Source organism: Idiotropiscis lumnitzeri, chromosome 6 (assembly GCF_059441095.1).
Source record: "Idiotropiscis lumnitzeri isolate Australia: NSW breed Sydney's pygmy pipehorse chromosome 6, RoL_Ilum_1.0, whole genome shotgun sequence".
NCBI classification, from domain to species: Eukaryota; Metazoa; Chordata; class Actinopteri; order Syngnathiformes; family Syngnathidae; genus Idiotropiscis; species Idiotropiscis lumnitzeri.
In genome coordinates this window covers 21,801,436-21,811,712 of record NC_142396.1, presented here as the reverse complement: position 1 = coordinate 21,811,712, position 10,277 = coordinate 21,801,436, and the positions used below count along the sequence as shown (strand labels likewise).

Genomic DNA, 10,277 nt, shown 5'->3' with positions numbered 1-10,277 from the left:
CAACATAGAGGCTGTAATGGACATGTTGTACATTAGCATGGTGTGTGAGGATGAATATGAGAATAACAACCGGAAAGGAATTCTTAGAATAAAAGGTGTGCTTATCACTTTGAAGCTTGACACTTGCGTAGATGCAAATGAGCTTCCCACATGTACCAAAAGTTACTGGAAAAAATACAGCCCCACAAAGACTCTGCTTATAGCTTTGGGCGGTGCCCGCATACATGCAGATGGTTTTGTGACCCATGGATGTAAAACTACCGTACTGCAATGCTATTTCGGAGGGAGAGCCCGGCCACCCTGCAGAGGAAACTCATATCCGGGATCTTGTTATTTTGGTCACGACCCAACACTTGTGGCCAGAGATGACAATAGGAACGTAAATAGACCGGTAAATTGTGAGCTATGTCTTTCAGCTCAGCTCCTTCCTTCTTTACCATAATGGCCCAATGCAGAGTCCACATCACTGTAATATGCTCACAGCTGCTCCGCGCTTCTCACCATGGGCAACTCCAGCGTGGAAGAGAGTCCAAATCCTCTGGAGAGGACTGGTATCAGAGCGCAGGCTATGTGTGGAAGTGACCTCTAACTGTCACACCAGCTTTCCCTGCCAGGGAGGAGCCAATAAATGTCCCAAGAGCCAGTTTCTGTAGCCGGGGATCAGACCGCCAAAAGTATGTAACAAGATAAAATGATTTGTTTTTGAAGGCTCATAATGTAGTTAAAGCATTGCATTTACACTTTACTGTATATTTTACACTGAAATTAGATATAATACATGAGTTTCTTGTGTCAAGCCAAGCAGACAAAACACTTTTGGGTGGACAATCTAGAAAGGAACTGCAGCTGGTAAAGAGAGTTGATGCGCTCTCAGCTCAATTAGCAGTGCTTAGTGCCAAAGAGGAGCTTGTCAAGATAGTTGCAGAGGTATTCACAGGTTTAGGTGAGTATCCTGGTGTTCGCTACATACATCCATCCATCCATCTTCTGCACCGCTTCTCCTCACTAGGGTCGCGGGGGTGCTGGAGCCTATCCCAGCTATCTTCGGGCAGTAGGCGGGGGACACCCTGAACTGGTTGCCAGCCAATTGCAGGGCACTAAGAGACAAGCAGCCATACTAAGGGGCAATTTTGAGTGTTCAATCGACCTGCCATGCATGTTTTTGGAATGTGGGTGGAAACCGCAGCACCCGGAGGAAACCCACTCAGGCACTGGGAGAACATCCAAAGTCCACACAGGAAGGCCGGAGCTGGGATCGAACCCACGACCGCTGCTGTCTCTCACTGTGACCATTGTGCCGCCCGTTTGCTACATACACATAGATCTAAATGTCACACCTGACATTCACAGATGCAGACCCTCTCCGTTATGGATTCCTTGAGGAAGTCACTCATGGACTTGCAGGACAGAGCTCTGATAATTCCTGTCAATGAGCAAACAGATTGATTGAACAGTCTTGTTGCTACTCAGAAAAATAACGGTACACTGAAAGTGTGTTGGACCCTTGTGACTTCAATCAAGCAATTGAACACCAGCACTACTCCATTCCCAAACCTGAGGATGTAAGCAGCAAACGTGCAGGAAAATCAGTCTTCACTATTTTGGAGAGAAAGGATACCTCCTGGCAGGTTAAACTGGACAAACTATCATTAAAGTTTTGCACTTTTAACAAACCCTGCGGTAGGGCTGCTCGATTACGTAAAAATAAAAATAATCACGGTTATTTTAGTATTAAAGACTAGTCAAGACTCATCAAAATCTTTCAAACACAATAATTATGTAAGTTCCTTTTGGATTGGATTGTTTATAAAACTAGTTTAAAGTTTAAAAAAAAGATGTAAATGTATACGTTCGAATATGGTTTCCTTGTTTAAAGAAACCCTTTGGGGGCCCTTTAGATGAAAAGTCAGATGGTATTGGAATAAATGCAAGAATAAAATGAAAATAACTGAACATCAAACGAAATGACAGTTAGTGTTTACTCAATACAATAAAGGGAAGCATTGCTCATGTGTCAAATAGCAGGTGGAGGGAAGCTTCATCCATTTTCTCCATTGCTACAGTGATTATTTGTGTTATTTTGTTATTTCCTATGTATTCTGGCATGCATTCCAATTTTAAGAAAGTTAAATAAATGGGACTTGCCCATGGGTTGATAGCATCCATGTTCTTTGTCTCAAAGCACATAAACATAACACGGGTCAACGGGATTGCAGCCAAATTGGGAATATTAGTTGTACTGGGCTGGCAGAATACTAGCGTCCCCTTGTGGTCTGAATGTGTAGTCTCCAGACACGCGTCTGCAAATTGCCCCATGCATTTGTGAGTCGTCCACGGCAGGACTGTAGCACAAGTTATGTGTAAGAATACAGCCAATCAAGAAGTCCAGGGTTTACAGATCACACTTACAGATGTCTGTATATGTTTAACCATGTGTTTGGCTATACAAATCAATTTACACATTTGTAGATTCTCATTACACATTTCAAATGTGACATTTGTGACTTCAGTCAAACCTTAGTATAATTGTGGAACACGTTTGTGGCTGTAGTTACGGATATGGATTAATTTGAAGTATTTGTGGATTGAAATAAATGTGTAAATGGTTTTGCAACAATAATGGCCCCATACGCGTGATTGACAATAAAACAGCAAGAGCACAAGTGCGAACTCAAGACCACACAACCAATGTTGCGTTTATGAACTGAGAAATCTTACCACTCAAAGTAAGACAACATTACGCATTTGCCACAATGTCAACACCCAACAATAAAACATCACCTACCTAGGTCGTAAGAGTTTACAAATTTACAGTGCTAAAAATATTGTAACAATACGGGTAATGCGTGTTGTTGTGGTAACAGTTGTGTTTTGCTGAGCGAAATTATTTTATGAATGCATCACGTCTCTTGAAAAACGAGAGGAGTGTGCTAGAAGGTGTGTGGGTGGGTTGACGTCAGCCCAGAGTAGCCGTTGTAATAAAAAATGGAAATAACTAGACTAACTTTAGATGTATAGTTCCTCTTAATATTTAAGTTTTTTTTCCAGACAGATATTTAGAATGTGTATGATGCATACTAAAGAAGCAAAACAAAATGTTTTGTATTACGGTTAAATAAAAACAAAATAAAAAATCTATTCAAGTGTTTATTTTAGTTTTCTTTAGCACAGTACATTTTTCTAATTTTATTCATATGAGTGCAATCTCTTCTATACCTACTTTTATTAAAAAATCGGATTGGTGACTGTTTTGAAACAATTCTGATACTGCTTATGATCAATTACAGCATCAATAAGAGTGACTAGTAGCGAGACTGATGCCCAATCGTCAGGCTACAATGGGTTAAGCTGTCTGTTATGTCCAATCAGACAAGCGTGAGCCCTTGAGTAGACACTGCTTACAATCAATTACAGTATCAAATAATATAATAGTCACAACTCATGATCAATTGCTATGACTTATTATTAACTTCAGGATCGCGGATCGTCGGCGACTTACATGGACAACAAACACTTCACTGCGTTAAACAAGCGGCACATTTTATTTAACCCACAGTATAAAGTGTACAAGCAAGCAAGCAAGCAACAATTGTATTTCAGCTCATAGAAGGAAGGACGGAGAGCCCCGGCGTCCTCAGTAATGCGAGCAAAAAATACGATGCTGGGCGTCCGCGCGTAAAACCCTCAGCCGACTCTACTTTCGTTTTGCCTCCGTCACATTCTTATAGCCAATATTTCATCCCAACCCCTCCCGTTCGAGTGCGCTTTGATGGTTCGCATGGCCCTTCGCACAACTTTGGCCTCTGCCAATCCTCACTCCCTTTTCGTTATCGACTGTACCTTTTCACATGAGTCAGACATTCCTGGTGCTTAGGCCCTGTACGAATTCTTTCCAATTATTCCCGTTCTCATAACATGTAGATACAACCTGTGCAAATTCTCATAACACATAGATGTAGCCTGTGCAAATTCTCATAACACATAGATGCAGCCTGTGCAAATTCTCACAAGATATAGACACAGCCTGCGCAAATTCTCATAACACATAAACACAGACATCTACTAACGCGTGCATATAGGTATAAAATGGTTATTATGCAGCATTTATGTGGTAAAACAACATTAATAAACCATATTTCACTTCATTCCACTCCTGGTGTTTTACCACCAATTGATGCAAACAGGTTCCACAAATTTATTAACCCGTTAACGTGTTGTTCCCAATTATCCAATATCCACTGAAACCATGGTACATTATATGAGTGAGCAAAGCAAAACCAATGATCCTGTAAAACATTTACCACCACATGAGTCAACATGTCTATGTGCGTGGTACAATGGATTTCTCGCCTGGTATATTCATTTCCAATCCGGCGGACATATTCAAAGATATGCCCTTCTTCTTCTAAATTTAAAGTTAGTTCACACACATAACGGTTATACCAAGAATTGACAGTTTCAATTTTTATTCTCATGGTTCCATGCAATGATATATTTCTTTTTCTACTTCTAATCGAATTCGTCGAACATAAACACAAATTCCAATATTGCATAGCGTAGTCAAAGCGATAGCTATTAAAACCAAAATCATTGGTGGAAGCAACGTTGCCCTAGCAGTTTGTGACAAGCCTGAAAATATGTCCCACCAATGATGAGCAGACTGTTGCTGAATGATTTTAGCAGCATGCAATGTCGATACCATCAGTTGGGAAACATTGGACGCATGTGACTTTATCAATTTCTTTACCTCAGTGGATCGTTCCAATGCGCATTTGAAACGCTCCAAAGAGATTTGCCATGGTGTGCGTAGCACTACCCATTGTACAGCCGTAAACCGGCTAGCAACTGTGTAATTTGTCAACCAATACGTCCCGTTTCCCCACTGAGGTATGCGGCCCCACCTGCCACAAAATGTCCCTACTAGGTTCCCTCGACCAATCGCACAAGGTGAAGTTTACGTTGGTTAAGCAAGGATTAACAAATTCATGATGCAATTTACAAGCTAGTCCTTTATCAGTGTTTTCGCAAAGATCGGTATTAAAGGTCTGGTTTGTGTTTGGGTTCACCACAACTCAGAGGATATATTCCAGACACTACGCCACTCCTGGTAATTTCCTGTAGTCATTACTCGTACGAAACGCTCTTTTTGCGTCTGCGCATGTAGGTTTTGTATGCTACATGTGGTCCAGTTTAGCTGTTTAGTTACATTGGTTAACACTTCACTAGTGGCGTTCCACATATTTAATTCCCATTTAAATACATTTTGCCACAGTTTAGCATTTTCGTTTTGTCCCACTGTTGAATTAGGAAGCCACATTCCTACTTTTAGTAGGGCATCATGAGTTCCCTGTCCGGTCCCAGCTAATTTATAGCGTGTCACTTCATTATCAATGGTGTTAGATACCCCCAATAACGTTCCGGTTCCCCCCAATAAGGTGTCGTGTTAACACTCTCTCTTCTTTCGAACACACGTGGGAAAAACAGGAAATACAATACATTTTCGTAGTTATTGCTGATTGTGCCAAGGGTGTACATGTATCAATTATAGGTACCAGCTGGGTGTTTGTAATGTGTGTGTGGGGGGGGGGGGTCGCTTTACTAACGCCTCTCCCCTTCTCTGGGATGAGTCATTTGGTCCAGTTCTTTCCTTGACGGGTCGGATCACACTCTGCTCTGAACCAAAAGCTCTTGACATCTCCTTCCATCGTACCTGGTTTCACTGCGCACAGCTCCACCCTGGACTTGATCCAGATTCTAGTTCCGTTACGAAACAGCCATTGGGTTGATTCTTTTCCAGGACTCCAGAATACTGCATCAGCGGTGAGGTTGGCCACCGCACACAGCCCGCCCCCCGGACACGTCACTCCATCCTGGGTCACGTTGACCCCCTTGACCCTCTCACTGCCGGTCAGATTCCATGACAGCGGGCCCTGCATTCGGGGGTACAGAAGGCGTCCGGTCGTTTGCTCCCAGGAGAGTTGGACCATGGCACCAAGGTCAAGGAAGAGGATGACCAAGCAGCCGACACCACCACCGTGCCGGACTTCGATGACGGCCATGGCGTCTTGATCCGTTGCCGGCCCGTCCCACAAGCAACTCCCACCACGTCATTCACACCGGCTGTAATGAACACAGTTAGTTCCTACAATTGAAAGGCACAGATTAGTTTTCACGTAAATAACACATTTTTCTTCTCCTTCAAATAAGACGCTCACTGTAGCGTCGTCTCCTTGTGCAATTATCTCAGCAGCCCGGGGGGGCCCTGAGTTTTGTTTTACCCAAACCTTAGCTCCGGCCCTGTCGGTTGAGCCAAAGCCCCCTGAGCCTCGTCCAGATCTTATCACTGGTTTAGGAATTTCCTGAACTGTTGTCATATTGCACGGTTTTATTACCAACTGGGCGATTTTACTGCCCTTTCAGGTGCAAGGTCATTCCAGCCAGTATGTCCATTCCAATTATCCATTCTGCGATGGGTGTAACCACCACTTCATATTTCCGAATTGGCATGTGTCCAATTTTCAAAGGCAAAGTTACTGCCTTTCCATTTATAATTTGCCCCCCTATTCTTTGTACCGGGACTAGGGTGCCCTTCATTTTGTTGGGATTTCCTTGAATCAACGAGGCCTCCGCCCCTGTGTCAACCAGTGCCAAAACACATTGAACCGAATTATTCCAATAAATTGCTAGCTTTACATGGGGTCGAATATCACCGACACTCCATCGTTCTGACAATTTTGACTGGCTGGCAACAAAGGCTTGACCTTCATCCTATCCTAAGAGATCAAAGACTTGAGACCTCGTGCCTTTGTTTTTTCCTCTCTCTTTCTTTCCTTTTCGAACGGCTGCAACATACCTTTCATCCTCACTGCTGCTTTCCAAACATTCCTCTCTGTTCCCCTCCACGGGAGGGGCAGAGGGCACAGCTGGTTTCATCATATCTTTAAGCATTCCTGCCAATTCTGCAAGTTCAGAATGACCGGATCGTTCTTCAAAGCGCAAACAATTAACTTTAAGTCCTCTTTGTCTGCACCTGGCCATCAAAAACTCGTTTGATTGTCCATCAATCTCCGAATGAGGGACTCCCACGTCTATTAACGCTCTCCACATAGCGCGTCTGTCCCCCTGATCCAGCCCAATTGCATCTGCACCTTCCTCGTACAGACGTCTGATCCATGAGTCAGTGGGCTCCCCACCACGCTGTTTATATTTGGTGGAAATTTGTGTGATTTCGTCCTGTGAATAATCTTCCTTAGTTACAGTTACTCGCGGTGCGGGTTGAGGAAACTCCTGTCTCCGCACAATGGGGTTTCCTTCAGCGTCCACTACGACAACCCCATTAGCATCCCGCTCGACATCCACAATAGGCAATACCACATTTTGCTCTTCACGCCTGCGTGCTATCGGTTTTATTTGCAAATGTGATAATTTTGGATAGAGGGACTGCCCGGTGGCAGGGGCTGTTACTTCAACGTCACCATCCCCCCATATATCTCCTTCCCAGCCCTCCGGCTCCCATTCGCCCGCAAGATCTCTCGTAAACGCCCGTATTTGTTGCGTTTCAACGCGGCGATCAGTTTTCCGCTGGTTAGCTCGTGCTTTCTTGGAAATATGCACAATTGTTTTTTCCAACACAGAATTTAATCTAGATATTTCCTTCTCTAGTTCTTCGATCTTATTGTTCTGCATTAGAATTTCTTGATCTTTACGCGCACCAGCGAGGAGAGCAGCGTCTAACGCCTTATTCTTCTCCCGCCATGCTTCTGCACAAATCCACATCATCTTCCGCACACCCCCCAAAGGCGCTCTTTTACAGACCACCACCTGAGTCAGTAAATCCTTAACTGACGTCGGGCTGGCCCCCACTGGCATGTTAACCCACGGACCAGGGCGTCCCCCATTCCGCGTCAACAATTTCCCAATTTCTCTAAACTCATGACTGTCCCACCCCGGCACTCCCGAGACGCAGTCAACAAACCCCCCTTCGGGTCCTCTAAACTCACGACTGTCCCACCCCGGCACTCCCGAGACGCAGTCAGCACGACTGTCCCACCCCGGCACTCCCGAGACGCAGTCAGCACGACTGTCCCACCCCGGCACTCCCGAGACGCAGTCAACAAACCCCCCTTCGGGTCCTCTAAACTCACGACTGTCCCACCCCGGCACTCCCGAGACGCAGTCAGCACGACTGTCCCACCCCGGCACTCCCGAGACGCAGTCAGCACGACTGTCCCACCCCGGCACTCCCGAGACGCAGTCAGCACGACTGTCCCACCCCGGTACTCCCGAGACGCAGTCAACAAACCCCCCTTCGGGTCCTCTAAACTCACGACTGTCCCACCCCGGCACTCCCGAGACGCAGTCAGCACGACTGTCCCACCCCGGCACTCCCGAGACGCAGTCAGCACGACTGTCCCACCCCGGCACTCCCGAGACGCAGTCAGCAAACCCCCCTTCGGGTCCTCTAAACTCACGACTGTCCCACCCCGGCACTCCCGAGACGCAGTCAGCACGACTGTCCCACCCCGGCACTCCCGAGACGCAGTCAGCACGACTGTCCCACCCCGGCACTCCCGAGACGCAGTCAGCAAAACCCCCCTCGGGTTCATCCAAAGTTTTACTCTTACTCAAACAACAAGCCATGTCCAAGTCGCAGTTTTCCCGAGATCCTGCCGACAACGCCAAAAATGTTTTGAAACAATTCTGATACTGCTTATGATCAATTACAGCATCAATAAGAGTGACTAGTAGCGAGACTGATGCCCAATCGTCAGGCTACAATGGGTTAAGCTGTCTGTTATGTCCAATCAGACAAGCGTGAGCCCTTGAGTAGACACTGCTTACAATCAATTACAGTATCAAATAATATAATAGTCACAACTCATGATCAATTGCTATGACTTATTATTAACTTCAGGATCGCGGATCGTCGGCGACTTACATGGACAACAAACACTTCACTGCGTTAAACAAGCGGCACATTTTATTTAACCCACAGTATAAAGTGTACAAGCAAGCAAGCAAGCAACAATTGTATTTCAGCTCATAGATTACATGCAAGACATAAATCTCATTACCGTGTGCTGGAAGGACGGAGAGCCCCGGCGTCCTCAGTAATGCGAGCAAAAAATACGATGCTGGGCGTCCGCGCGTAAAACCCTCAGCCGACTCTACTTTCGTTTTGCCTCCGTCACATTCTTATAGCCAATATTTCATCCCAACCCCTCCCGTTCGAGTGCGCTTTGATGGTTCGCATGGCCCTTCGCACAACTTTGGCCTCTGCCAATCCTCACTCCCTTTTCGTTATCGACTGTACCTTTTCACATGAGTCAGACATTCCTGGTGCTTAGGCCCTGTACGAATTCTTTCCAATTATTCCCGTTCTCATAACATGTAGATACAACCTGTGCAAATTCTCATAACACATAGATGTAGCCTGTGCAAATTCTCATAACACATAGATGCAGCCTGTGCAAATTCTCACAACATATAGACACAGCCTGCGCAAATTCTCATAACACATAAACACAGACATCTACTAACGCGTGCATATAGGTATAAAATGGTTATTATGCAGCATTTATGTGGTAAAACAACATTAATAAACCATATTTCACTTCAGTGACCAAAAAAGGGAAATATGTTTGCTAGTATTTCTTTTATTTTTTATAGGGAGTTTCGTAGTAATAGTGCAACTCGGCATAGAGTATAGTTTTTGGTTACACTTAAAATGCACTAAACATTTCCACTTCATTTTTATTTACTTAAAAAATTAATTTGCGTATCTTGCAAAGCCAAATTCAAACACTGTACCATATTAGCTTTACATCTCAAGCACATCATCTCAGAACAAAACACCCTGCTTAGGTTACCTCTGGGCTTTGCAAACCAACACTGCTGGAGTGTTGGTTGGTGCTTACAACTAAATGTACCATATACGTTTTGAGAATTGTTAGATGACTCAATTTAGATCATATTCAACGATCAAAGAAAGATATTAGAACAGTCTTTGATTTAAAATACACTTTGCAAGGCCCAGTGGTAAATTGAGCAAGGTGTTTTGTTCTGAAATGATGTCCTGATGATGTACAGATAATATGATACGTTATTTGAATTTGGCTTTGCAAAGTATGCAAATTGTAGTAAATAAAACTGAGTTACTGAGTTGAAATATTGAACTGAGTTTTTTTTTTAGATTAATCTCAAAGTTAATGCTTTAATTTAAAAAAAAGTATTTTGAGATGCACAATGTGTAACGTCATGAAATTTGAAAATTTTGT

General features: G+C 44.2%; 1 pseudogene; it reads right to left on the bottom strand.

Moving 5' to 3' along the window:
• Window positions 1-3,519: 3,519 nt before the first annotated feature.
• On the bottom strand, window positions 3,520-9,608 carry LOC148335891 (uncharacterized; annotated as a pseudogene).
• Between the last annotated feature and the right edge of the window lie 669 nt (window positions 9,609-10,277).